We start from the raw sequence: 27,688 nt of genomic DNA on the forward strand, positions 1-27,688 counted from the left end.
TAAACAGGTGGGAAAGAGCCAGTTTTATAAAAAGCTTTAAATGCCAAAGAGGATTTTCTATTTGATTTTGGGAGCTTGTGGAGCTTAGTGAGCAAGGAGGTAAGATGGTCAGATTTATGCTTTAGAATGGAAGCTGGATTGTGTAAGAGAGAGGTTTGAAAAGGAAAGGGAGTTAGGAAGTTATCGCGGTAGTCAAAGCAAGAGGTGAAAAGCCTGACTAGAATTTAGTTCTATGAATAGGACAAGTATACAAGAGATATTGTAAAAGCAGAAACTTCAAGATTTGGCAACAGGCTAGATATGTGGGATAAGTGAAGTCGAGTAGTCAAGGATGACATTGAGGTTGCCTGCCTGGGTGATAAGAATGATAGTAGTACCCTTGCCATTGATAGGGAAGTAAAAAGAAAAGGAGGGTTTGGGGGAAAAGATATGTTCAGTTTTCGAACCTGATGCCTTTGAGTTGACTACAGAAAATCCATCTCTCTGATGTTTAGTGAGGAGAATGATTTGCTCTGGGCTTCTGGAAGAAGACAGGGTCTCAGAGATACCATAAAGCCAGTGAGCATGTGGCATCCAAGGTTAGTCTGTGACTGGGATGGGTCTACCTTCTGTTTGTGTCCTTTTTCCTTTGGCAGCCTTCACAAACTCAAAAGACCAGAGGTCTAATGATGGAAGTCCATAGCAGAGTGAGACTGAGCCTAAGGCATCCAAGCATCCCTGAGGAGAGGCCTGCTTGATCCAGCCCAGAGGCAGCCATGTGCTGCAGAAGAAGGGAGCGGATTTTCCAGCAGCTATGGCACATTCACAGAAATTAACTTGGATAGGGTAAAAGCTGTGTAGCAACCACTTTAAGTATGAGCCCACTCTGCCCAGGGACTGAGGTGGTAAAGGAGAGAATATGAGTATGATACAGGGGAAAATAGCTTTGTGCTCTTGCTCTACCTTCTCATTAAATAACTCTCAGAAAAAGTTAATTGATCTGAGTTGGCTAAATCAATAATGAGTGACAAATCACTGGACTGATCAATGATATAGTAAAGATACTAACCAGTAATTAATATTGAGAAGAACACAATAAAATGGGGGCAAGAACCTAAAGTGTCATAAAAAATACTCCTAAGCCTTCATAGGGACCCCTAGAGACCTGAGGGAAAGTTATAGCTAGCTTTGCTCTGGGGATCTAATTGTCAATCTAATTGTCAAGTTGAGATAAGGTACCCCAGAGTGAATAAAAGTAGATGAATACATATGCACACACACACACTCATGTGTGCACACGCACATTCTACATATGAACATATGCACACATAAAGGCTATATATCAATAAAAAAATAATGCTTTTAAATGATCCCACTATGTGCTAGATATTATGGAAGACACCAGGAATACAGAAACAAATTCAGTCTTTCTTTAAAAATAAATAGGTTTTTTAAAAACACACGTAGATTTTGTCTTTGACCAGAGTTTTTTGGGTTTTTTTTAACCATGTGCTTTTGGGTCATCACAATACCAGTTCCCATCTATAAGTATACATATTGCATTTATGTTAGAGAAAGTTCTTTTTCCATATCTAAAATATAAAAAAAAACAGTTAAATTTTCACCACTACCCCATATCCTTCTGCCTCCTCCCTCTAAGAGAGGGATCATCCTCATTTTATAGATAACAAAACTGAGGCTCAGAAAAGTGAAATCATCTCCTTAAGATGATAGAGCTTATGCCATAGCAGAGACCTGAAAGAAACAAGCATTTATTATACTACTATCTGCCAGGCACCATGCTGAGCACTTTACATATATTTTCTCATTTGAGCTTCACAACGACCCTAGGAGATAGATGTTATTATTGTACCCATTTTCCAGTTGAGGAAACTGAGGCAGTCAGAGGTGAAGTGACTTGCCCAGGGTCACACAACTAGGAAGTGTCTGAGGCTGGATTTAAACTTGGGCCTTCCTATGTGCCCTATGCACATATGTGCCACCTAGTTGACTTGAACCCAGACTTCCCTCAATGAAATATTTTTCCACTGCACCATGTTTTCTTTTGGATTCTCAGTATACATGACCTGCCAGTCATCAGCTAAGAGTAGACTCAAAGTTATAGAATCCCAGAATCTCTAAGGCTCACCTGGGAGTTCTCTATTCCAGAGAAGTCACAGGGTCAGTCTATTTGTTGATTTATAAAAGTCTTCATGGGTCACAGAGGGTTTTCTTCATAATAACTCCAGGAGGTTGATAGTACAAGTATTACTATCTCCATTTTACAGCTAAGGAAACTGAGGTTCAGAGAAGTTAAGTGATTGTACTAGTCCTCATACAGCTAGTAAGTGTAGAAGACAAGACTGAAGCCCGAGACTGCTGACTTTAAGGACACCTGTTTCATTGTTTGGTTGGGTTTTCTTAGTTATTATTTGAACCTTTAATATTGTGTATTACATCCCCAGACTAAAACGTATTGCCCTTGAGGGCAAGGACAATGCCCTGCAGACCTTACACCACTCTTAAAACTGCCACTCACATTCAACAATCCCCTATGTGGGGAACTGAAATCACATCTTTCCACTTTCAGCAAAGGTCTTCCATCAACTCAAATCCCAAATCCCAAAGATCACAGGCATGTAGATCAGCATCACTGTTGGGTTAGCTTTATTCTATATCTCCAGGTGAGAATGGATTTCTTTTCTCTTAGAAAATGTAGCTCTTCCATACAGACCTGGGTCAGAAATGACATAGAAAATATCCCTGTAAGATTTGAGCAGCACCAGACCAGTGGCACATTGGAAAATGAGAATCTTTTTCTTTTCAAAGTGCCCTCAAAACTCATTCATTCATCTATACTCTATATTTTATCTAATTCAAAAAGCACTTTATTTGAAAAATGATGGGCAGGGTGGACAGGGAAGAGACTCTGAGGTAGATTCTGAGCTTCTTCTAAGATATATCCCTTTCTAAGGGATGGCACCTGATGACAACACAAGGCCCAGGGAAGCCCATCTCTAACTGGAGAATTGAAATCATTCTCTGTGACCACATTGCCCTCTAGAGTACATTCATATCGTCATGAGAGCACTACTGGTGTCACATCTTGGACAAGTCCACCTTAGTCTTAGATGGTGCCCGCAGAGCAGACGTTGCCAACAGGCAGATCTACACTGTGGTCTGGGGGGATACTTAACTCTTTCAGACTAAGAATGGATGGTAACAGCATCCTGCCACTCCCCAGAAGTATAAACTGTTGACCTTTGCCTTAAGATGTGTTTATGTATGTATATGTACATGTGTGTGTATGTATTATGTATGTATTTTTATAAGAACTGTGACATCACCCATGTTAGGCATGTCATTTTCTCCTGTGGAAGCTGCCAATGTGGAACTTCCTTCTCTCATGCAAATGGGCAGTTTCTCCACAATTTATAGTTGAGAAAGTTGCCTGAGGCATTGATAGGTTAAGTGACTTGCCCAGGTACAGGTCTTTGAGATTCCAAAACCACCTCTCTATCCCACTACACCCTGCTTTCACTCATATCATTAGGATCACTGTCATTTTTAATGATAATTAATAGTGTCATAGAGGTAGAGGCAAAGGGGACCTGGTCTAATATCCTCACTATTAGTACAGCTGGTATTTTAATAGCCCCCTTTTTTTTGTCAAAGGTTTTCAAAGAGCATGTATGTTATTTCATTTGGTCATCCCAGAACCCCTAGGAGGTATCATAGGACCTATTCGCTTCATTTTACAGATGAAAAACTGTGGTTCCTAAAAGTAAATTGACCCAATCATTAAGTACTAAAGATGAGGTTTGAACCTTAGTTTTGCATGACTCAGAATTCCTTACTCTTTGTACCGCACTACCTAGTTTCCTTGGGGCCATCCCAACAAACCAAAGATTCCCCATTGATGTATTAGAAGCATCAGTTTTCATGAATGCCTCTGTCAAAGCCAAACATGACAAGCTGACACTTTGATCAACTCCCAATATGACTGAATGAACTGTGGTATATGAGTGTAATAGAATATTATTACACCATAAAAAAATAAATATGAGGAATTTCAGAGACACTCAGAAAGACTGATGCAGAATGAATTAGCAGAACCAAGAGAACAATTTACATGATGATCAGAATAAAGTAAGGGAAATCAACACTGACAGACAACAGAATTCTGATTAATGCAGTGAGCAATTATCATTTCAGAGGACTGACAGTGAAGGATGCCTCCTACCTTTCAGTAGAGAGGTGGTGGGACCATAGGTAATGAATAAGAGAGAACAAAAGGCATGGCCAATGTATTTATTTTACTCACTGTACTTTGTTACATAAAGAGTTCTAATGGGGGGAGGAACTCATTGGGAAGTTGTTGGGTTTTTTTAAGATCAACAAAACATTTCCTTTATCATATCTCCCAACATTTTTTTTAACCAAGATGACTTTAAAATAGTATGCCCCAGCCTCAATCTTTCTTAGTTTCTATAATTTATGGGGAGAATATTACAGTTACCTTTCTAGTCGATTACAGTTAACAGCAATCTACTTCCAACAAGCTTATAACAGCTAGAAATAAAATAAATAACAACTATAGGATTTTTTTAAAAGATATTCTGTCAACATTCTCTAATTATAATCTGAGGTGTTAATTAGCTTTAGACTTTTGTTGTTAACCATGCTCTTGGCATCCTAATCTTTAATATGAAGAGAGAAAAGGAGAATGCCAAAGATCTCTCCCTTCAGAGAAAACATGACAAAACTTCAAGACTCCATGAAAAGGATAAACAATGATTGCAGCCAGTTCAGGATCTGCGATGCTGATAAATGGAGCGAAGGATCTTGGTAGGTCAAAGACAGCCTAGAGTTCAAGACTGACCTGGAGAACTTCTGGTGAATTTCTAAAAAGCACTTCTCCCTATCTTTCTTTATCTAAAAATGCTGTGTCCTATAGCAGTGTTATTAAACTGTTCAGAGCCCTTTTTAACATAGAAAAATCACACTGATCACACATACATACACAATATTCTTAATATCTAGTAACTAAGAAAATGCATGATAACATTAAACTATGATGAATTCACTAATAAATTAAAATGAATTGATATTTTGCTAATCATGATAATATCTGTAAACATTTTACAATAGTAATGCGTGTATAAACATATTTGATCTGTAGAAAGTATTTTTTGCTCATTTTTTTATACTGAGTCAAGCTGCATGGATGGTCGGATCCATGATCAAACCAACAATACTTGATATACAGATGAGTTCTCAGGCTCTTTGCAATGACTCTTCAGTGCCCCTAGTCATCCTCAGACCACAGGATGGCCAACACTGTGCCACAGTAAAAATTCAATAAATGTCTATTCAGTTCCTATTATGTGCCAGGCACTTTGCTAAGTAAGCAGTGGGGATACAAATATGAAAAAGCCCTCAAGGAGCTTACAATCTAATGGGAGAAGTCAATACACAAAAGGAAACTGGCAAGCTGGAGTAATGAAGAGACACCAGGGGTACCTGGTCCAGGGACATCTTACTCTGTGGAGTTGAAACCAGGCAGAGCCAAAAAAAATGGACTAATCTCTAGATCAATAAAAAGCTCTGGTGCAAAGAACTAATCCTTACTGTGTTGGTGAGTGTGTTATTCCTGGTAGATTAATAATGGCAAAATGCAGTTCACCTGCCAATGTAACTGAGAAGTGGGAATTTGCAGCACTCGAAGCCATACTCATGCCCCCAGAAAGCTCTCCTAGGTTCTAGATATTTAATGGGTTGGAATCCTCTCCAAACCGTAGCTTACCAGCCCTCACCAATCTATTTACTTTTGCAGGGCAATTAGGTGGTATAGTACATAGAATATTGATCCTGGAGTCAAGAAGATTCATTTTCCTCGAGTTTGAATCTGTTCTCATATACTTACTAGCTGTGTGACCCTAGGCAAGTCACTTAACCTCAGTTTTCTCATCTATAAAATGGGGATAATAATTGCATCTAACTCCCAGGAATGTTTGTGAGGATGAATACATGATAACATTTGTGAAGCATGTAGTATAGTACCTGGCATATAGAAGGTGCTAGAGAAACATTTGCTATTACTATTATTACCAGGCAACAGAAGACATACTTAGATTAAAGCAAGGTCATTAAATGAAAGAACAGAATAATAGCAAATTCTTCTACAAATAAATTTTAAAATCTCCCACAAATATGCATACCCTATGCACAGAAATCAGGAGTAGAATTTTATATATATATATATGTGTGTGTGTGTGTGTGTGTGTGTGTGTATACACATATGTGTACATATATACATATATATGGAATTCGTGTGGCCAGAGCATCCACATAAGAGCTACTCATACTCCAGACTGTAGAGCCACCAATCTCTTGTGGTGATATTTTTCCATTGTTCTATACCATGGCTCTGTTAAGCATAATGTTACAACTGCAGCTGACTATAGCTACCCAGATGTTTTCAGTTATTTCCACTATCCACTGGGAGATACAGTGCTTAGTAATTTCTTCCCTAGAACGGGAGGGTTATAGCTCTGGTAGACAACTCTTTCACTTATGTCCACCATTCACTGGAGTGTAAGTGGGTGTTGTGGCTAGTAAGCCTCTCCCCAGCAGGAGAGGAATATAGTGCTTTCATCCAATGACCAGAACTACCTTGCAATAAAGTAGAGTTGGCTAAAAATTAAAGTTTGAGTATCTCAATAAGGCTTTATGAGTCAGACTCAGGGGCTATACTAAGCCCCTTCTCCTTGACCATCAAGTAGGATGAAGAACTCATCAGATGCCCCACCACCACACATACACTCTCTACGCATACTTTTCTCACCATTTTCTCAGAGATTAACAATCATTATATTACTATCAATGCTGTGAAGAGTTTAACAATCAACCATTGCCTGATTCCACTGAGAACACTTACAATTCCTAATTACAGATTTGACTGGGCTAAATATCCCTTCCTTGGCCTCCACTCTGTGCTACTCATATACATATGTGTAATGCCCCTTCCCTCTAAATTTCCAATTACACTCTTCTCTTTCCTTCCATTGTGCCCTCTAAAATCTCCACAGTATTATTAATAAGCTATCCTTCATATTGCATCTGTGCCCTTCCTCCAGAAATTAAATTGGATGTATTTTGTACTTAGTTTTACCCATACATGTTGTATTTAATTTACCATATACATTCTACTTGGAAACCAGGAACTTATATAAGTAAATATAAAATAAATTGACAGTAAATACAAGATAATTGGAGGGCAAGTGCCAGAAGTTGGCAGTTGGGGAGGGGGGGAGGGATCAGGAAAGGTTTCATATTAGAGATGGCATTTGATCTGACAGCTCATCAAATATTGGAAGATATCTGTCATTTCACTAAATTTCCTTTTCTCCGGGCTAAACATACTCAGTTGCTTGAACCAATCCTCATATAATATAAACTTAATACCCTTCACCATCTTGGCTGCCCTTCCCTAGAGACTCTTCAGTTTACCAGTGTCTTTCCCAAAATGAGGCATTCAGAACTAAAGACAATGCTCCAGTTGTGGTGTGACCAGAACTATTAATTATATCCCTAGTCTTGGCCACATACCTCTCATAATGCAACTTCAGATCACATTTGCTTTTCTTATCTTTATATCATACTGCACACTCAGTTCAAATGCATGAATTAAATGCCCAGCAAAAACACCTCCTATGTGCTAGGTATTGGTGCCAGGTGGTTGTCCTTTGTTCTCAAAGAGGACCAAAATGACATCATCATGATAAAGTCAAGTTTCAATGTATATGACTATGATTGATCAGACCAACAGGAGCTCAGAATGCTCTATCACAGATTGGGCACAGTCTGTGTGAACATTTGGGGTGGTTGCTCCAAATTTGCACATCCTACATTTCCTTTGTGCTGTTTCAATTCTGCTTTGCTCATAGAACATAGCACACTTTCTGATGTGGGCACGCCATGTTGAGTGATCCTGTGCCAGTGTCTCTCATGTTGCACAATCAAATCCAAAGTTCTTGAGAAAGACCTTGAGAGTGTTCTTGTATCGCTTCTTCTGACCAACATGTGATCACCTGCCCCATGTGAATTTTCCATAAAATAGTCTTTTTGGCAAGCGTACATTTTGCATTCAAACACCATGGCCAGCCCATTAGAGTTGCGCTCTCTGAAGCATAGTTTGAATGCTTGGCAGTTTAGTTCGAGCAAAGACCTCAGGGTCTGGTATCTTATGCTGCCAGGTGACATTCAGAATCTTCCTAAGACACTTCAAATGGAAGCGATTCAGTTTCCTGGCATGGCGCTGGTAGACTGTCCATGTTTCACAGACATACAATGATGAAGTCAGCACAACGGCTCTGTAGACCTTCAGTTTGCTAGTCAGTCTAATACCTCTTCTCTCCCATACTTTTCTTTGGAGCCTCCCAAACACTGAGCTAGCTCCGGCAATGCATGCATGTACATGCATGATGTACACATCATTATTGATGCGTACATGCCTGGAAAGTCCTCTAGCCTCTCACTTTCTTGGCTTCATTCCAGGCTCCCCAATTAGAATGTAAGCTTCTCTGTATCCCCAGAGCTTAGTAGGATGCCTACTTTATAGTATGTACTCAATAGATGTTCATTTTATCCATCTGTGTGCCTCTCTGTCTATGTTTCTCTATCAATCTAGCTACCTATGCCTTTCATCACCAGTTTCTTTCCACTCCAGGGAATTTTCAAATGAAGTATTTGAAGTTGATATCCAGCGGCTATGGATGAAATTCCTCATGCATCCATTATCTAAATTTAGGCCTCAGAGAAAAGAAAAACCATTCATTTTCAGAGGCTTTGTAAGCCTCTTTTGTAAGGCTTTGAAGGCATTTTTTAATTTACTTTTTTTTAATAACTTGATTACTTCCATTAAAGGGTTTCTTTTCTTTCCCTTTATTTCTTCATTGGGTTGCCACAACCAGTGAATTTGTCACCAAGTGGTCAGCCTACTGGTGATGAGCCTGTTCACGGGCCTTGGAAAGCACACACATTCTGTTATAGGAATGGCACTCAAAGCCTTTTCCCATGATGGAAACCCCAACATCTGGGTTCCTCTGGTACTACCTCACCTCCACATCAAAATGTTTTTCAATATCTGTACATTTTCTGCCTGTACATGACAACATGGTATGTAAGGAGCAGCACTAGATTTAAAGTGAGATAATTTAAAGTGCTCTTTTATCCAGTCATACTATTTCCTGCTTTCATCACCTTGAGTCATTTAATTTCTTTAGGTCTCAGTTTCCTCATCTGCGAAATGAAGTGGACTAGATGATTTCTAGGCTTCCAACCAACTCCAAATGCTGTCATGAACCTAAGAGTAAAACAGTGAAATAAGAGGCTTTCATGTGCAAAGAAATTTGAGGGCAGACAAAGTTGTGTGTGTGTGTGTGTGTGCATGCGTGCGCGATTAATGAAATAATCCTTCATCATTCTCCTTCTGAAAGTATCTTAATCCTTGCTATCTTGGAGTCCCTGCCAATCTAGAGATCATATGGGAAAAGAGGAGGGAGGAATTGTAGATGAAATGAACACCCGCCCCAGGGAAACTGAAGACTGTCACCCGTAATCATCTCATGTACTTCAACTGATAAACAACCACAAGTGGGACTTGGAGAAGATCAGGATGTCACCATGAACTGTGTACATGCAGAGGCATATGGCAAAAGATTTGCAAACTGACAAACACTGGAAGCAGTCGCTGTTAAAGTAGAGGAGTGGAGGTTCCCAGTAACATGGTAAGACTTGGTACCACAGTAACATGTGAGAACAATGACTGCAAGATATGTAGGGAAGAGACAGCTAAATGTTGATCATTCAGAAATCATGTACAGCCTGTAAAGGCTTTAAGATAATCATGGAGGACAAAGACCCTCTACAACATCTCTTGCATACAGTCTCTGCTCCATCACCACCACCACCATCTCAGTGGATAGTAGCCCTTGCTTGGATGATTGTAATAGTGTTCTAACAGGTTTGCTTGCCTCCACTCTCCCCACCCCACCCCATCCCACCTCCAATCCATCCTTCACACACCTATCAAGCTCATCTTCTTTATACATATATGTATGTAGCCACTTCTCTCCTATTTACAAACCCCTCCATTGTCTCTGTGTTAACCAACAAATGAAATTCAGACATCTCTTCTGGTCTTCATGGGCCTCTATGATATGGTACCATCCAATCTTCCCAAATTCATCTCACAATATTATCTCTCCTCTGTCAGAGCTTTACATAGAATGTGGCAACTAAGGCTTTGACCTAGGGCACTCAAAATTTAGAGGGCATAAAATTTTACTTAGAATGTATGATAATTTAGCACATCCTACAACATCGACATGCATGTACACACATACACACATACACACACACACACACACACATATACACACACACACACACACAGAATAGGAGTTCAGAGAACTAAGGAAGAAATTGAAACTCCAGGCAGCTATGGGAATAGCAGAACGAAGCCCCTTTACTCCCTTCTTTTCTCATTCTTTTTCCATCCCAAAAAAGAATAGCTAACCTTCTCTACTGCATTCCTGCACAAGCTCCCTCTCCCCTGCTTTCTTTCCAGATAGACCAACCTCTTTCTCACTGTCTAGAGTCATAGAAAGAACAGTCTCCCAACTCCCATGGTTTGAGTAGATCAGTTGTTTCTGATTTAGTTGTTCATGAGCCCTCTATAGTTTAAGAAGTTTGTGCTAAAAATTCTTTAATAGCACCTTAAGCAATAAATAATTCTAAGAAATATTATGAATAGAATATTAAATTACCTTGGAGGTCCAAACGTATTTTGTGGCTATTTTTGCTGCTAAAAGGGATTCATGAAACAAAAAAATGTTAGGAGCTGCTAGATTAGATGATCTCTGAATCCTCTTCAAATTCTGAAATCCTAACCCCAGGCCACAACAATAACAAACTCTCCCTCTCTTTCAATTGAATTTATCTTCATAACTCCCTATATTATGCTCACATTATCTCATGATGATTGTCCCAAGCACAAAAATAGCTATTTATAGTTCTGCCCTGCAGTCATAGGCATCAGCCACATAATGTTTTATGTGATTGCTGTAGCCTACCAAACAACTTGAGATACTATTGATGGATGAATTACCACCTGTCAAAGCAAAACTAAGGAAGCCAAAAGCCAAGCACCTACTGAATTCATTTATTGCTAATTAAAAACTGAAACCTCCAGCAGAATCACCATTTTAAAAGCTCCCTTTCCAGAACAAAAGAAATACTTTTATTAAATGTATTATATTGTAAATCAGTCAATCAGCAAACATTTATTAAGCACCTACTATGTGCCAGGCACTATTCTACATTCCAAGGATACAACTAGAGGCAAAAGACAAACTCTACCCTCAAGGAACTCACAATCTAATATATCTCTTTCTGCTTGCATGGTAAGTGTTCATCTTTAACCTTTAAATTAAATCTTATTTATTTATCCTTCAGTAAATTTTTTGTATATATTTTTCTATTTGACCAATTCTGCGTTTGAAAGCATTCTTCTTTTCATTGGATTTTTGTGCCTTTTTGCCATTGGGTCTAGTATATTTTTAAAGGTGTTTTTCCTCAGTAATTTTTGTGCCTCCTTTACCAAGGTTTTGACCCTTTTTTCATGATTTTCTTGAATTATTCCCATTTCTCTTCCCAATTTTTCCTCGACCTCTATTACTTCATTTTTAAAATCTTTTTGAGCTCTTCCAAGGCCTGAGACCAATTCGTATTTTCCTTTGAGGCTTTTGACATAGTAGTTTTGACTTTCTTGTCTGCTCTCAAGTTTGTGTTTTGATCTTCCCTGTCACCATAGTAATTTTTTATAGTCAGGATCTTTTTCTACTGTTTTCTCATTTTTCCAGCCTTTTTTTTGACTCAACTCTATGCTAACAGAAACTCTGTTTCTGGAGTGGAAGGGGCACTGCTCCAAGTGTTAGAGTTCTGGGGCAACTGTTTTCAGAGATAATTCTAGGGACCTGTAAGTTTTCAGTTCTTCCAAAGTTGTATGATCTAAAGAGATGTGTGTTTACTACCCTCCTGGCCTGTGCGCAACCACAAGCACTCTTCCCTCTAGAACTGTGACCAGGGTCCCAGCTCCCCTGGGGACTCCAGTGTGCTAGTGTTCCTCCTCACTCTGGGATAAATTCTGTTTATAACGTCTTAACTGATCCTATTAAAAGTTTGTTAGCCTTTTTAAAAATCCTTTTTATTGTCAGAGAAAAATTGCTAATCAGGTTTTATCCCACCCCTTATCTCCCATCTAAGATTATGGTAGCGTCTTAAAAGATCATCCCAAGATATCTATCAGCAACTGCATAGGGCAATCCACCCACTCTTACATAACAGAATGTGGGTCAACCTACGGCTAACTGTGAGAAATTGCCTGATAGAGGCCCTCCACTTCTGGCTTCCTTGGGACGCAGTTATAGGTAAAGGAACCGGAAAAGAAAGGACTTGAGCCAAATAAAAAGAAGGAGAAAATAATGTAGATGGTTTGGAAAGATTTGGACCAGTGAAGTGAGTCAGGCTGAATTTGGGGAAGAGTAATTTGGCAAAGTTTGGAGGGAAATTGAAGAAGACTAAGAAATTAATCTCCATGTTCAAATACAGATCCAGAGTCAACTTCCAGATAGTGAGAGGAATAAAATTAAAGAGGATGTTGAGAATAAATTTTAAAAATATATTCAAGAAGACAAATAAAGATGATAGTAAAGAATTAAAGAAAATTAGAGAGACTAGAGACCTGGTCTTGAAGTCCAGAAAACCTAAGTTCATATCCTACTTCTGGCACATACTGGCTGTGTAATTCTGGGCAAACCATTTAACCTCACAATGCTCTAGGCAAGTATCTAAGATGACAAGTTGCAGAGAAGGTGCAGACATGCATTGATGGAGAGAGTTTTCTCTTCTGGGAGATCTGCATATCAATGACAATTATGGGACAGGTCCAGTCCCTATTCCTAGCTCCTTTCTATAAGAAGACTCCAAATGGATTAGTGAACAGAACCTGAACAGACAGACTCAAGAAGAGGAAGGCAAAGGTAACTGAGAAATACAAGTTAGTAAGAAAAGGGATAATTAGAAGGTTAAGCAAATTGATAGGGTGAAAAGGACAAAATGATGGAATGGAGAAGTGGCAGGTACACAGCTAAAAAGGGAGGTAAGTGTGGCTGTGGAATTGTTGAGACATGAAAGGAATTTGAATGGTTTTGTCTATGAAAAGTTCTGGATTGCAGGGTAAACACCCACGGGTTTCAAGGAACAAGGCTAAAAATCTCAACCATTATGGAGGGTAAGAGAAATTGTGCAATGAATTGATGCTTGTATTTCTGTCATACCCAAATGATTCACTGTGTTGCAAGTGTAGGCTGTTCTCCTTTCTGGAGAATGAAAGCTTCTTAAAGGAAATAAATGCAGGGCTTCAATGAGGAAAGAAGTTGGGGGATCTGAGATGGAAGAGGAGGAGAGGCTTGATGCTTATCAGGAGGATGTAGAATAGAAGAATGTTACATGAGAGAGAAAGGGATGGAAATGGACAGGTGTACAATTAAAAGAAGGCTCTTCTTGAAGAGAAGAGAGCTGGATGCTTTGAGGAAAAAGGAGCTGCTTGTGCTCACAAGTATGATGTAGTAAATCCTCAGAAGCTATCAGCTGAAAAGAGCAGAGGAAGGAGAGAATATTTGTAGTGGTTGATTCCATGCTTGGGGTTACTGAGATAGTTGTCTGTTGACCTGATAACAGCAATAGATCTATTATCTTCCTGTGAGATGAATTTGAACTCTTTTTCTTCCCAAAACCCTCATTCTCTCTGTAATGGAGGGTGGCACATTCCTAGATCACCTAAGATGGCATCATCCATGTGGAAGATGCTAAGGACCTGCTTCAAACATGGAGGACTCAAACATGGATGGACATTTTGCCTTGTCCAGCCACATGATTAGGAGTTGCCTCTTTCTGATGGAGATGGGATCTGAATCCATGTTTTTGGGATCTGCACCCCAAAGTAAAAACCCCTCAACTTTCCTGCTTGACTCTGGTATCTGGCATTTACCTGAGGCAATCATCCCTTCCCAGTTAATTAACTATCCTTTCATCGTCTGTACCTGGCTCCACCCTACACCACCACTCTCTTAATTCCATCTAGACCCCTTCTCTGTTCCCAATCTTCTGCATAAAAAAATCCATCTCACCTCCATGAAAGTGCTTAAATTCAATCTGTCTACCTTGCATTAGCAATACAAAAGCTCAGATTCCTTAAGAGTCTAGCCAATGCTCAGATTCCTTAAGAGTATGGCCAATTTGGTGAATTTTTAGAATCATGCCCACCTACCATGTGTTAATAAATGTTGTTTTTCTTTGGTTGAAAGAACTTGGGTTGAATTCATTCAGGCAGCCCCATATGTTGCTATTTCTGGGTCCTAATGCCCCTAAACCTCAACATTTCCATTGACTCCATAGCTAGAACTGGTGGCATCTTTAAAATCTCCTTGTTTCAACAACAAGGCAACAAGGTGACTTTTGCAACATTCCTGTCCAAAGACAAAATGACTCCTTCATTCATACCATGTGGTATAAAGATCTCATGTTCCCTACTCCAAACTCAACCTTAGGTTACTGTAATCACAAGAAATATGCTTGAGTCTTTGGGATTTTCATTCATTCTATTCTGTTTTAGGTACAAAGAGTGAAATCTGGGAACTTAAGCTATAGGAGTCCAGGACCCCAGGAATCTAAACTAACCCAGCCCAACAGTGATGTCCTGAGGAACAAGGATCCCAAGACTCCAGCCCAACAGAAGTACTGCAAACTTTGGAATTATAAAAAATCCTAATTATAGAACAATATTATAGGACTAAAGCTATATAGGAATTGAGCTAAGTTATGAACCTAATACTCCCTCCCTCCTCCACTGAGGTGGTATAGGAGGAAAATATGCATCTAAAATGTTGGGGGCAATTTTGTATGCCTGCATTTTCTACATATTTAAAGTATATATTCCTTAGTAAGTGCTAATCTGATGTCAAGAATTTAAATGGAACTAGGGTGCTAGTCACTGGGTCCCTAAAACGGTGAAACACAATGAAAGTATGAGAAGAGAGATTCCCCAATAATACAGGGTACCCAAAAACTGTGGGATAGAAAGTATCAGGCCTGGCCCTTGGAGAGTAGTGCCAAAGTAAATCATTTTATGTCAAAGGTATCACCTCCTTCCAATCTCTTAGGTTTGAAACCTCATCATTTCTGCTCCTACTCACCCTCCCTTGGGCTGCATACCCAATCAGTTGCCAAATCCTGCCTTTTCTAGTCTCCCAATATCTCTCCCATCTGACCCTTCTCTCCAGTCTCAGTGGTCATATTTCAACAGCCTCTTAATTGGTCTCCCTGCCTCAAGCCCTACAGTACTCTGGTCTATTTTAAACACTGCTGCCAAAGTAATTTTTTAAGGACAGATCTGACCACATACCCCTACTCAATCAACTCTAGTGGCTTCCTATTGCTGCTTGGGTAAAATATAAACTCTTCTGTTCAGCTTTTAAAGCTCTTCACAACCTGGTCCCAACCGAGTGCCTTATTTTTATTTCACTCAACAAGAAATTATTTAGTGCCCAATATATGACAGCTACTAGATACAAAGGCGAAAAAGAACGTCTCCAAAAAGAACGCTTATGCATACATACATATAAGCAAAATAGATAATAAGGTGATTTGGATGGGGGAGGGGAGAAACTAGCAGCTTTCCATCTTCATCGTACGTTACTACTCAACTCACACGCTTTGATTCAGCCAAACTGGCCTCTCTGTTCCTTACACTGTACTCCCTGCCCTATTTCCATGTCTTTGCCCAGTAATCTCATATGCCTGCGATGCCTTTTTATTGATCTTTATTTATTTATTAAATCTTTCTTCAAGATTCAGCTAAAGCACTATCATCTACCTGAATCCTTTCCCTGGTCCCTTCAGGGACTAGTGCCAATGACCAGGGAATCCCTCCCAAACTAGCTTATACCTACTTCTTTGTATTTATTCCTATTTGTTCTGTACATATAGAGAGAGAGAGACAGACAGACAGACACACACACACACACACACACACACACACACAACTAATACGGAGACAAGGAGACGAATAAATGCTCTATCCGCTGTGCTTGGTTTTGTCCTGGATCGGCAGTATACTCACCAAATTTGTAGCTTTGTGTCCAAGCTAAGACTGGTATCTAGCATCATAAATGGCAGATTCAGGATCCAAAATTATCTTGACGGGCTTGAACATTGGACTAAATCTAACAAATTGAAAATCCACAGGGATAAATATAAAGTCTTGTACTTGGGTACAACTTCACAAATATAAGATTGGAGAGGCATGGACAGAGATAAATTTTTCTGAAAAAGATCTGGGGATTTTAGTAGACTACAAGCTTAATATGAGTCAGCATCATGATATGGCATCTCAAAAAGCAAATGCCATATTGAGCTGCATTAAGAAGGGCAGAGCACCCAAAAATGGGGAGGTGATAGCCCCACTGCACTCTGCTCCCATCAGACTTCATCTAAAGTATTGTGTTGAGTTCTGGGTACTGTGGTTTAAGGACACAGACAAACTGGAGGGCATCCAGAGGAGGGGAACCAAGGTAGTAAAGAACCTTGGGTCATAAGACTCAAGTGCCCAATATGTGCCAGCTGTTGGAGATACAAAGACAAAGAAGAAAGTCTCAGAAAAGAACATATATGCATACAAAAGTATAAACAAAGAAGATATGGGGAGAGGGGATAGAGTGTTGAAGGAACTAGGCAAGTTTATCCTGGAAAAAAAGATTTAAGGGGGACTATAATAACTCTCTTCAAGTTTGAGAAAGGCTATTGTGTGGAGGAGATATTGGATTTGTTCCGGTTGGCCTTAGAGGGCAGAATCTAGAGCAATGAGTGGAAGCTTTAACGAGGCAACTTTAAGCTAATCTTCAGAAAAGATTCCCCAACAACTGGAGCTTCCCCAAAGTGGAGTGGCCTGCCTTAAGGGGTGATATATCCCCCCTTCCTAGTGGGCTTCAAGCAGATGATAACTTGTTGAGTATGGTCATGTAGATGTGTGTATACATGCATGTGTATATATGCATGTATGTATACATGTGTGTGTACATGTACATACATACATACATATGGGGGGGGTGAGGACAAGGGAGCTTGAGAGACCTGAATGTGATCACCTACAGTTTCCTAGGCCTAGAGCAAAGAGGACCTTAAGGGCATTTGCACTACAAGCCCCTCCATGGACTCTGCCTGAGACTGAGGTTTAGAGAGCCCAATGACCATTGTAAGTCTACCCACAAGTGTCCAAGGACAAAAAGTGACAAGTCTTTCAGAGTCCTCAGAATCTAAACCCTTTATGAGACTCTAAAGGAAACTGAGTCCTTGAAAGCTGGATAGCCCAGTGTAAGATCACTAACAAGATCCTAGGATTAAACATGTCAAGGTTTTCAAACGCTTTTACGCCAGACCCCTGCTGTGAATGTAGGAGAAACAGTGGCCTAGGGACCTTCAGGGACCTGTATGTAATCACCTTCAGGTTCCAAGGCCTAGGGCTGACAAGGCCTTAAGAGAATTTACACTCAAGGGCCCTCATTGAACTGTGCCTGAACCTGGGACCTAGAGAGTTGTGGGGACCATTTTTAGATCACCCACAAAGGTCCAAAGACTCAAAATGACAAGTCTTTCGGGGGTCTGACTCTAAAGCCGTTGAACGCCTTGATATTTTTCATCCTAGGAGCTTAGGAGTGATCTTAGTCTTGTCTATCCAGCTCTCTAGGACTCAGTTTCCTTTAGAGGCACATAAAGTGCTAGAACTCTAAGGCCTGTAAAGGACTACTCACATTTATTCCTTGGACCCTTCTGGCTGATCATAAAATGGTCATTTGGCTCACTAGGCCTCAGTTTCAGGAAGATACCTGGGAGTGGGGTTTGTAGTCTAAAGGCTCTTGAGGCCTTCTTAGCTCTTGGTTTAGGAAATTGTTTTTGATAACATAAGATCCCTGAAGTTCCCCAGGCCTCTGTTTCTTCTATGGTCACAGTAGGGGGTCTGGCTCAAAAGCTTTTGAAGTCCTTGACATTTTTAATCCTCAGAACTCATTATTGACCTTACACTGAGCTATTCAGCTATCTAGGGCTCAGTTTCCTTTCAAATCATATACAGGGTTTGGACTATAAGGCCTCTGAAGGAATGAATGGTCATTAGACACTCCAGGCCTCAGTTTCAGGCAGAGTCCATGGAGTGGCATCTAGTGAAAATACTTTTCATTTTCAATGCCCAAGTTGCATTTAATGGCTGGCTTAGAGTGATTATCAATAGTAACAGTTTCTCTTTCCCTCCCAGTTTCATTTAGATATTTTTTTCTTTTGCTCATTAAAAGGGCCATTCCCTGACTACTTCTTAAAGAGGCCTATTCACTCAATGGGTGTTACCTCCCTCTAAGTGAAAGCCTGAAAAGCCCAAGGTTCCCCCACTGCATCTTGGGTCATCTCCAGTCATCCTGATGAATATCTGGTCACTGGATCCAGATGGCTCAGAAGGAGATAGTGAGGCTGGTGACCTGCACAGTCCTCCTTCACTCAAAACAAAGTCCAGTGCAAGTCATCATCATGTCTCTGATGTCATGGTCTTCTTCAAAAATGAAAGATGAGCACAACCTCTCTGTGTGTGTGTGTGTGTGTGTGTGTGTGTGTGTGTGTGTGTGTGTGTGTGTAATAATGGGAATTCCTTTCATGCATGGTTTGACCTAGATGTCACTAAGGTCCCTTCCAACTCTTAATGTCTGTGACTCTGTGATCCCTATCCAGATAATAGTCACCTGTGTTTAAAATTCTTAGGGTATAGGGGCTAAGCTGTCCCAAAGACCAATGATGAGTTCAGAAAGATTGTTTATAAGTTCAGTCACATATACTCCAGCAAATCACAAATCCCAGAGCTTTCAAGGCTAGGTCAAAAGAGGGGTTTTGCTAATAAGGGAAATTCGAAGCAAGTCTTTTTCCATACAGTTATCCCTTCCACATTACAACTTTTCCATCACAGTTTCAGTACATCACAGGTAAGCATAAGAAATTAAATGGAAATTTGGGGGGAGTTCTGTAGAAGTCACAGATGATACATCAAAGCCAGCAGACAACACAGAGGCTATGACCAAAAATTTAAACCAAATTTTACAATAAGGTACTGTTAACACTCCATAAAAGAAAAAGAAAAAATTTAGACTTTTCTGATATGAAGGGAAGACCAACAAATTTTACGTGGATCTTCCAGATCATGAAGACACTATCCCCTTAATCCCCAAGATGTGAAGGGGATAGCTGTATATAAAAGGAGCAACACAGTCTAAAGTCACACTCAGTCAAAGATACCCTGTTGCCCTCCCTCCGGAGAAGTGGGAACTAATGAGATAAGACAGCTATTAAATTCTGTTCTTTGTTCTAAAACCTATCAAAGGGGAACTTTCCTCTTGCCTTGGATATTTGGCATAAATGGAGGCAAACAACTGATCCATTTATTGGCAGGCAGCCTGCCCTGTTAATAAATGTTATCTTGCAAAGAGAATGGCCTCAGTTTACTTTTTGTCAAATTTTACTCAAGACAAAAGCTAGGTAATTCTCCATTTTTAAGTTAGATCTTGAATATTAAGGAAATATTTTAGAATTCAAATTTCAGGGAAAGATGTTTATGTGTGCACATGTGAATGAAAGCTTGTGGGTTTCTTCTGAATAGAAGACCTGCTCCCAACAGCCCTGCCACAATTTAGCCCTTTAACTTTGGACATTTAACCTCTCCATCCTTCAGCTTTCTTATCTGCAAGAAGAAGAAAGTATGTGTGTGCGGGTGTGGGTGTGTATGTGTGTGTGTCTGTGTGTGTGTTTGTGTTTGTGTGTGTTTGTGTATTGAGTTGGGGGAAGGGAAGTGGAGTAAAGAGTGAATAATAATTCCTAACATTCCTAAATTCCCTCCAGGTAATCAAATTCTAAAATTCTAAGTTTCTGCCAAAGTCTAAACTACACCTAATACAATATTAGTTGATTTGTTTTGAGATCAACTACTTTCCCGGAGTAATGTCCTACTCCCCCCTGCGGAGAACCTAGTTCCCCAGCCCCCAGGCTAGGCATTTCTCCCCATGAAAAACGATCCAACAAAGGCTATAGCAGTAAGAGATGTCCAGAGTACCCTTGTCCCCATGGAGCAAATCTCAGGGGCTTTCTTCCAAAGTATGGTCAAGGGTATGGACAAGAGAAAAGAAAAAGAAAGGTTAAGGGAACTTAACAGCCAGGAAATTTTCCAGCTAGTCTGAGTTCCAGAAAGTCAGCTCATTAACAGGCACTGCAAGGAGGGAGAGCAGAAGGGAAGAAGAATAACGATGCTGGCAGGTCATTGGCCAAGGAAACCATCACTCCAGGCAAATATATTTATCCACATATGATATTGTAGTGCTATAATTAGCCCCCCTGATAGACCACTCTCATCTAGAAATCTGGGAAGAGTAAGATAAAAATCTGACTCAAAACTTCCATGACTTCCCCTTTGTAAAAGAGATACCAATTGGTAGGTTAGAAATTGGACCAGGAGCTGTCCACTTCCACCATTTTTATTCATTTAATTCATTGACCAGAGCATTTACTATCTCAGCCACTATAAAAATGAGATTCCCCATCTTTTTCCATACCTATCTATTGTACAGGACAAGAAGGAAAATAGATGTAAAATTATATATTCTTATGTTCATAATAAAACTTTAGTTCCTAAACCCTGACTAATCTACAGAGTACTTTCTCTAATAACTATGTGTCTAGACTTGAAATATTTAATGTTGTAGGGAACCATTGCAAACATGCAATAACTACTTTACATTGAATATATACATTCTAACAATGAATTTAATACTGTACAAGGACACTTTTCATGCTACACTAATGGCTTCTCAGAAGCCATTAGGGCCCAACAGGTAAATAGCACATTTGTGAAAAATTGGACACTGTTTCAGTAGGGTGTCAGCTAAGGGGATGCTATGCTCTATCAGGTCCCTAATGTAGTATGTGTTCACAAAATTACCTAATTACGTACTTATGCAATAACCTAAGCAATTTGGAAAGCATCACTGGCGTCCTCAATGTGAAAAATTAGGCTGCAAACCTGAGATGGGAAGCATTCCATGCTGAAGGCATACAGTTCCAAATAAGTGGAAGGAATCGATGTAGAGGTATGAATCACCTTACATATAGGCAGTAGGAAGGGGCTAGTTACCACTGGGAATCTACAAATATTCAAAGACTAAGCCACTACTACTCAGAATAACTAGGATACTAACCCTACCAGGAAACCTAGCAAGGAGACACATTATATTCATCCATTGTTAACATTTATCCAGTGAATGGTGTCACCATAGTCTGACCCTCCTTGAATACAGTATAAAGCAAAATTGTCCCCCCAAAGACCGCGGTGATTTGGACCAATCTGCTAGAGTCTACTGCTACTCCTGGCTAATGATGTGGAGATGTTATTCAGTATAATCCAAGAAATATTTTATATAGTCAGTCAATGAACAAGCATTTATTAAGGGCTTACTATATGGCAGACAATGTGCTAAACATTGGAGTTATAACTATTTTGTTCAGTCATTTTTTCAGTCATATGAAGACTTATTTGTGTGGGGGGGGCTTCTTTTAACTTTTTGGTTGGGTTTTTTTGGGGGGGAAGGCTCTTGGCAAAGACACTAATGGGGTTTGACATTTCCTTATGCAGCTCATTTTACAGATGAGGAATAGAAGTAAGGAGAGTTAAGTGACTTGCCCAGGGTCACACAGCTAGTGTCTGAGGCCAGATTTAAACTCAGGAAGATGAGTCTTCTTGACTACAGGCCTGGTGTTCTATTCATTGTACCACCTAGCTGCAAATAAAAGAAGGAAAAAAATAGTCTCTGCCATCAAAGGGCAGTGGAACACAACATGTAGATGGGAAGTGAAGTAGGGTAGACAGATAGGTAACTATCAAGGTAGCCTGCAAAAGAGCATGGTAGGGAAAGTCCAACATAGAACCTGGGGAGAAATGAAGACATAGCTGGCCAGCCCCCCTCCTTAAATGGAGATTCTAGGAAGAGCCATCCAATCAGAGGGAGAGGCCACAGAGGCAGAAGGTATTTTCAGTGTGTGAATTCCAGGACTGAAGTGACCTTCCAGGCTGGAGAGGTTTCTGGAACATGACAGAAAAAGTCTGGAAAGAAATATAGTGTCTCCAACATACAAGTTACTATACAAGGTGCTGGCTATACAAAGACAAAGTGGAAAAATATTCATGACCTCTAGAAGCTTACACTGTATGAAAGGGCTACAATATGTAAAGTTGTATTTACGTGGAAAGAAAGTATTTACAGGGAAATTTGAGGAGGGGGGAGAGAGCACTAACAAATTGGGGGATCAGGCTTCCCATAAGAAGTGGCATGTAAGCTGAACCTTGAATGGAAATAGGGGGAGAGAAGGGAAAAGACATCCAAGAAGAGTTAAGAAGGGAGTACATTCCAAACAAAGAATAGCGAGGTGGAATGCCAAGTTTGGATAAATGCAAGCAGTCCATTTTGACTAGAAAACAGAGTGTGATGAGAAGTAAAATAAAATAAGTCCAGAAAAAGACTAGAGGAAGATTATGGAATACTTGAGATGCCAAACTAAGAACTTTGTCTTTCATGATAGAGAAAATGGGGACTGCCAAAGCTTCTTAGGCAGGAAATGGAAATCCAAAAAATTCAACAAACTTGACATGGTCAGACTTACTCTTTAGGAAAATTGTTTTGGCAGTTGTGTGAATGAGGAAAGAGACTAGAAGTCAGGAGATCAATTAGGATGCTATTGCAATAGCTGATGCAAAAGGATTAGGTACTGAATCAGGGTGGTGTCCACATGCGTGGAGAAAAGGGTACAAAAGCAAGATATGTCACTAGAAGTGAAATAGAGGTAGAATTAAAAAAAAACTTGGGAAATGATTCAATATGAGATAAGGAACAGTCAAGAACGATTATAGGTTGAAAATCTGGGTGACTTGGAATGATGGTGGTACCCTCAGTAAGAAAAAAAAAGTGTGGAAGAGGAGAAGGTCTAGTGAGGAAGATAATGAAAACTGTTTTAGATACATTGAGTTTGAGACACCAATGGGAAATTCAATTAAAAGAATTCAACAGGCAGCATGTGTATTGTGCACATGTATGTATGCTGCATGAACAAGAATACGTCTAAGGAGAGAAATGAGGGTTAGATATAGTGATTTGGGATCAATCATCTACTCAGAGATGTAATTAAAGCCATGTGAGCTCATGATATCAGTAAGAAAAAGAATGCAAAGAGAAAAGAGGAGTCAGCACAAAGCCTTTTGGGACATGAAAGCAAGTATAGTGCAGTGGACGAGGGCAGTGCTTTGGGAATCAAAGAACCTGGACTGAAGTCTTATCTGTATCATGCCAGCAAGTCATTCCTTGTCTGCGTGATCTGGAACAAGTCATAACCTCTCTGGATCCCTGTTACTTCATTTTCAAATGATAGGGTCGGACTAGATCAGAGACAGGGAACCTACAGCCTTGAGGCCACATGTGACCCTCTAGGTCTATTTGTTCTGTGTATATTGCATTAAATCAAAGGGTCACACTTGAGGACTTAGAGGGCCACATGTGGCCTGGAGGCCACAGGTTCTCCACCCCTGGACTAGATGGTTTCTACGCTTCCTTCCCAACTCTTAAACTACATTCCTGTGATTTTATGACCTACAATTCAGAAGTAGGACATAGATGATCAGTGGAAGGGAGAGACTAAAAAGGAGGGATTTGAGAAATAGAAAGAGAACCAGGAGTCAAGTATGTTTTTTTAAAAAAATGCGTAGAAGGGGAGAGTTTCATGAAAAGTGGGTGGACATTAGTGTTAAATGACTCCAAAAGATGATAAAACAATAGAGATTGAAAGGTGGTAGTCTATGGAAGCTGAATCTCTAACAGCCCATCCATCACAGTTCATTTGTTTGTTTTGCTTATCTATTTTTCTTTGCTACAAAGGAAAGGTTGGGTGGCATTAACTGGAAGTGAAAATGATATGCAAATAAAGATCAATAAAACATGTTAAACACAAAAAATTAAATAAAATGAGGAGTTGGCCTGAATAATATCTAAGGTTCCTTTTAGCTCAGTCGTGCTATGATTCTAGAACTTTATGACCTACATTCCCTTAGCCCTAGTTTCTTACCTAGATTCATATGGTGGCACCAACTATTCCCTAAGCTGGAGAACTCAGATTTCAATTGAGCATAGGCTCAATTCATCTTTTGTTCAATTCCCATAAAATGCTGGGAGTATAGAGAGTAATTAAGTGATTATTCTAGTATGCAGTATTATAGTTAAATTACTTCATTTTGGTTCAGTGATTACCTACAAACTTTCATTCAAATACATATGTATTTGTGGTTAGTTTCTGTGGAGCTAAAAGGACATTTCAAATTAAAATACCCTGTTGCAGGACATTACTGCTTTGAAATAATTCTTGGGAAATTAGCACACTGTAACCCAATCACCCAGCAGAATTGTTATGGACAGACAATGAAAGGTATATAACATTAATATTTGTATGCATCAAAAATGTCCTTTATTCCGTTAAACTGATATCTACAGCTGCATTGTCTGTCATTTAATTATCCTTACAAATAAATGCTAAGCCACTGGGATCACAAAAAAATTACCATTTTCTGAAAGAAGTGAGTGTGTTTGCTCAAGGCCCTTTGAGAGAAGTAGTCACTTCAATGAGAGTTCTAAGAAGGCCAGGAGGACATAATAATGTAACTTATGGCTTCGTATTCTGGGAGCCTAGTGCTCAGATAAGAATATCACTCAATCTGTTCTTCCCTCTCCCCCTTCCCCACCCTAGAGATGATTACCACTAGATCTAAATAGGTAGGGGGATGGATGGATGGATAGATGGATAGATAGATAGATAGATAGATAGATAGATAGATAGATAGATAGATAGATAGATAGATAGATAGATAGATAGATGATAGATGATAGATAGATAAATAGATAGATGATAGATAGATAGATAGATAGATAGATAGATAGATAGATAGATAGATAGATAGATGTAAAATTATTCTATACATACTTCTATCTATCAGTTCTTTCTCTGGAGACAGATAGCATTTTTCTTCCTATGTCCATTATAGTTAATTGGGATAGTCATAATATTCAAAATAACTCACTCTAAGCCATTCTTAAAACAATATTGTTGTTAGTGTATACAATGTTCTCACTCTTTATTATTTTGTGAAAGTTCTTCCATGTTTTTTTCTAAATCATTGAACTCATCAGATCCCTTGGATTTCAAAGGTGGCTCTTATCAAATCATCCAGGTTTATCAATGAATTTTAAACCATTTTTTTTTAGACTAAGTCTTCTTAGTTCGTCTGGGCTAGAAGTATAGTACAGCGATCTGTCATGGGGTCAATATTAACCTTTTGTTACATTTTAAAATAATCTTTTAAATTATTAAAACTTGTCCCTCCCCCATTAGATAGTAAGCTCCCTGAGAGCAGGCATTGTCTTCTGCTTCTTTTTGTATCCCCAGTGCTTAACATGGTGCCTGGCACATATGTTTGTTGAATTGAATTGTGATAAATAGTATGAAGAAGTCCTAAATCTTTTTAAGTGTGTCCTAGGTCCCTTGGACAGTCTGGTGAAGCCTATGGACCCCTTCTCAGAATCATATTTTTAAATACATGAAATAAAATCCATAGAATTATAAAAGAAATCAATTATATTCAAATGCAGTTATAAAAAAATTAACTTCAGAGACCCCAGGTTAAGAAACTCTACTTTAGAACAATTTTTGAAGTTGCTTTAAGGTGCATTTTTATATCCTTCTCATTGATCCTGAATTTTACTTTATTAGCATTTGATAACTCAAATCTTATTAACAAAACTCATTACAATGATACTTATGTCCCCACCAATGGTATAATCTGGGCTTCTGCCCAGTCTACAGAGATGAATCTATAAGGCAGCTAAGTCTCAAAGAGGGCAGAAAGAATGAGCCTTGCAGAGGTATATGCCAGGGTGAGCAGGTCATAGGGGTAAAAGCTGCTCCAAGATGAGAAGATTCCAGGCACTGGAGAAAGTTCCAAGATGAGAAATCTAGAATTGGGGAAATAAAGTATGTTTGCAGACATGGAAACATAGCATGGATGTGGTTGTTGAGTCATTTTTCCATTGTGTTTGACTCTTCATGACCCCATTTTGGGGTTTTCTTGGCAAAGCTCCTGGAGTGGTTTGCCATTTCCTTCTCTAGCTCATTTTACCAATGAGGAAACTGAGGCAAACAGAGTTAAGTGACTTGCTCAGGGTCATACAGCTAGGTTTCTGAAGCTAGACTTGAACTCAGAAAGATGAGTCTTCCTGAATTCAAGCTTTGCACCTTATGCACTGTGACACCTAGCTACCCTCTAGCATGTACATGTAGACAAAATAAAATAAAGGGGGAAGGGGAAAAGCATTTATTAAGCACCAACAACGTGCCAAGCCCTGTGATTGCTAACACCTGGGGGAATTAGGAACAAACAGATTCTTGAAGAAAGTGGCCCTTGAGCTGAGTCTTGAAGGCAGCTTGGGTGAGGAGGGGGAATGTTCCCAAGAGAGGTGGTAGGCAGAGTTTCAACCAGGTAGGAAGCGGAATGGTGTGTATGGAAACAGGAAGTAGCACAGTGTGGCTGCAGGTCAAGTGGGTCAGGGAGAATAATATGCAATCAGCCTGAAAAGACTGTTTGGAGCCAGATTGTGTAGAGTATAAATGCCAGAGGAGGTTGTATTCCATCCTAGAAACAACAGGGAGTCACTAAAAGGTTCTGAGGAGAATGACATGACCAGAACTGCACTTCACAAAAATCAATTTGGCAGTTGTGGGGGAAGTAGGTTGAAAAGGAAAGATCTTGGATGCAGAGAGACTAATTAGAAGGGTATTATAAGAGTCTGGATGAAAAGTGATTGGGATGGGAATGTGAGGAAGGAGATGAATGACGGAAGTGTTGAGGAGGTTGGCGCACCAAGATTTGGCAACTTATTGGATGTGGAAGGTCATAGAATCATAGGTCTAAAGCTGGAACAGACCTTAGATGCCAAGTCTAACCCCTCTCGTTTTATAGATGATGACACTGAGGCATAGAGAGGGCAAGTAAATTGGCCAGGGTTACACAGATAATAGGTTTCTGAAGTAGAATTTAAACCAAAGTCTTCCTGACTCTTAAGGAGACAAACAAACAGAGAGACAAACAGAGAAAAAGAGAGAGAGGAGATGAGACAGAGAAACAGAGAAGAAGAAAAAGAGAGACTGAGAAAGACAGAGAGAGACAGAGAGAAAGAAAGACAGAGAGAGGTAGAGAGACAGACAGACAGACAAAAAGAGAGACAGACAAAGAACTCCATTAGACTGTGAACTCCTTTAAGAACAGGAATTATCTTTTGCTTCTTTTTGAATCCTTAGTGTTTAGCACAGTGCCTGTCACAGAGTAGATGCTTAATTAATTTAATTGATTGGCTGATTGAAATTGCAAGTCTGACTGGATGTCATTGACAGACATAGGGAAGCATAGAAGAAC

At 39.6% G+C, this 27,688-nt stretch overlaps 1 long non-coding RNA gene across 1 annotated transcript in view; it reads right to left on the minus strand.

Annotated features, from left to right (window-relative positions):
* Positions 1-7,303: 7,303 nt before the first annotated feature.
* LOC140497532 (uncharacterized) overlaps positions 7,304-27,688 on the minus strand; it is a 36,561-nt gene continuing 16,176 nt past the window's right edge. The window contains exons 3-4 of the long non-coding RNA XR_011964720.1: positions 16,226-16,328; positions 7,304-9,346 (exon numbers count right to left, since the gene is read on the minus strand). This is a non-coding gene — a long non-coding RNA (uncharacterized lncRNA). The remainder of the gene's footprint in view (positions 9,347-16,225; positions 16,329-27,688) is intronic.

The sequence above is a fragment of the Notamacropus eugenii genome, chromosome 3, assembly GCF_028372415.1.
Source record: "Notamacropus eugenii isolate mMacEug1 chromosome 3, mMacEug1.pri_v2, whole genome shotgun sequence".
Lineage (NCBI taxonomy): Eukaryota > Metazoa > Chordata > Mammalia > Diprotodontia > Macropodidae > Notamacropus > Notamacropus eugenii.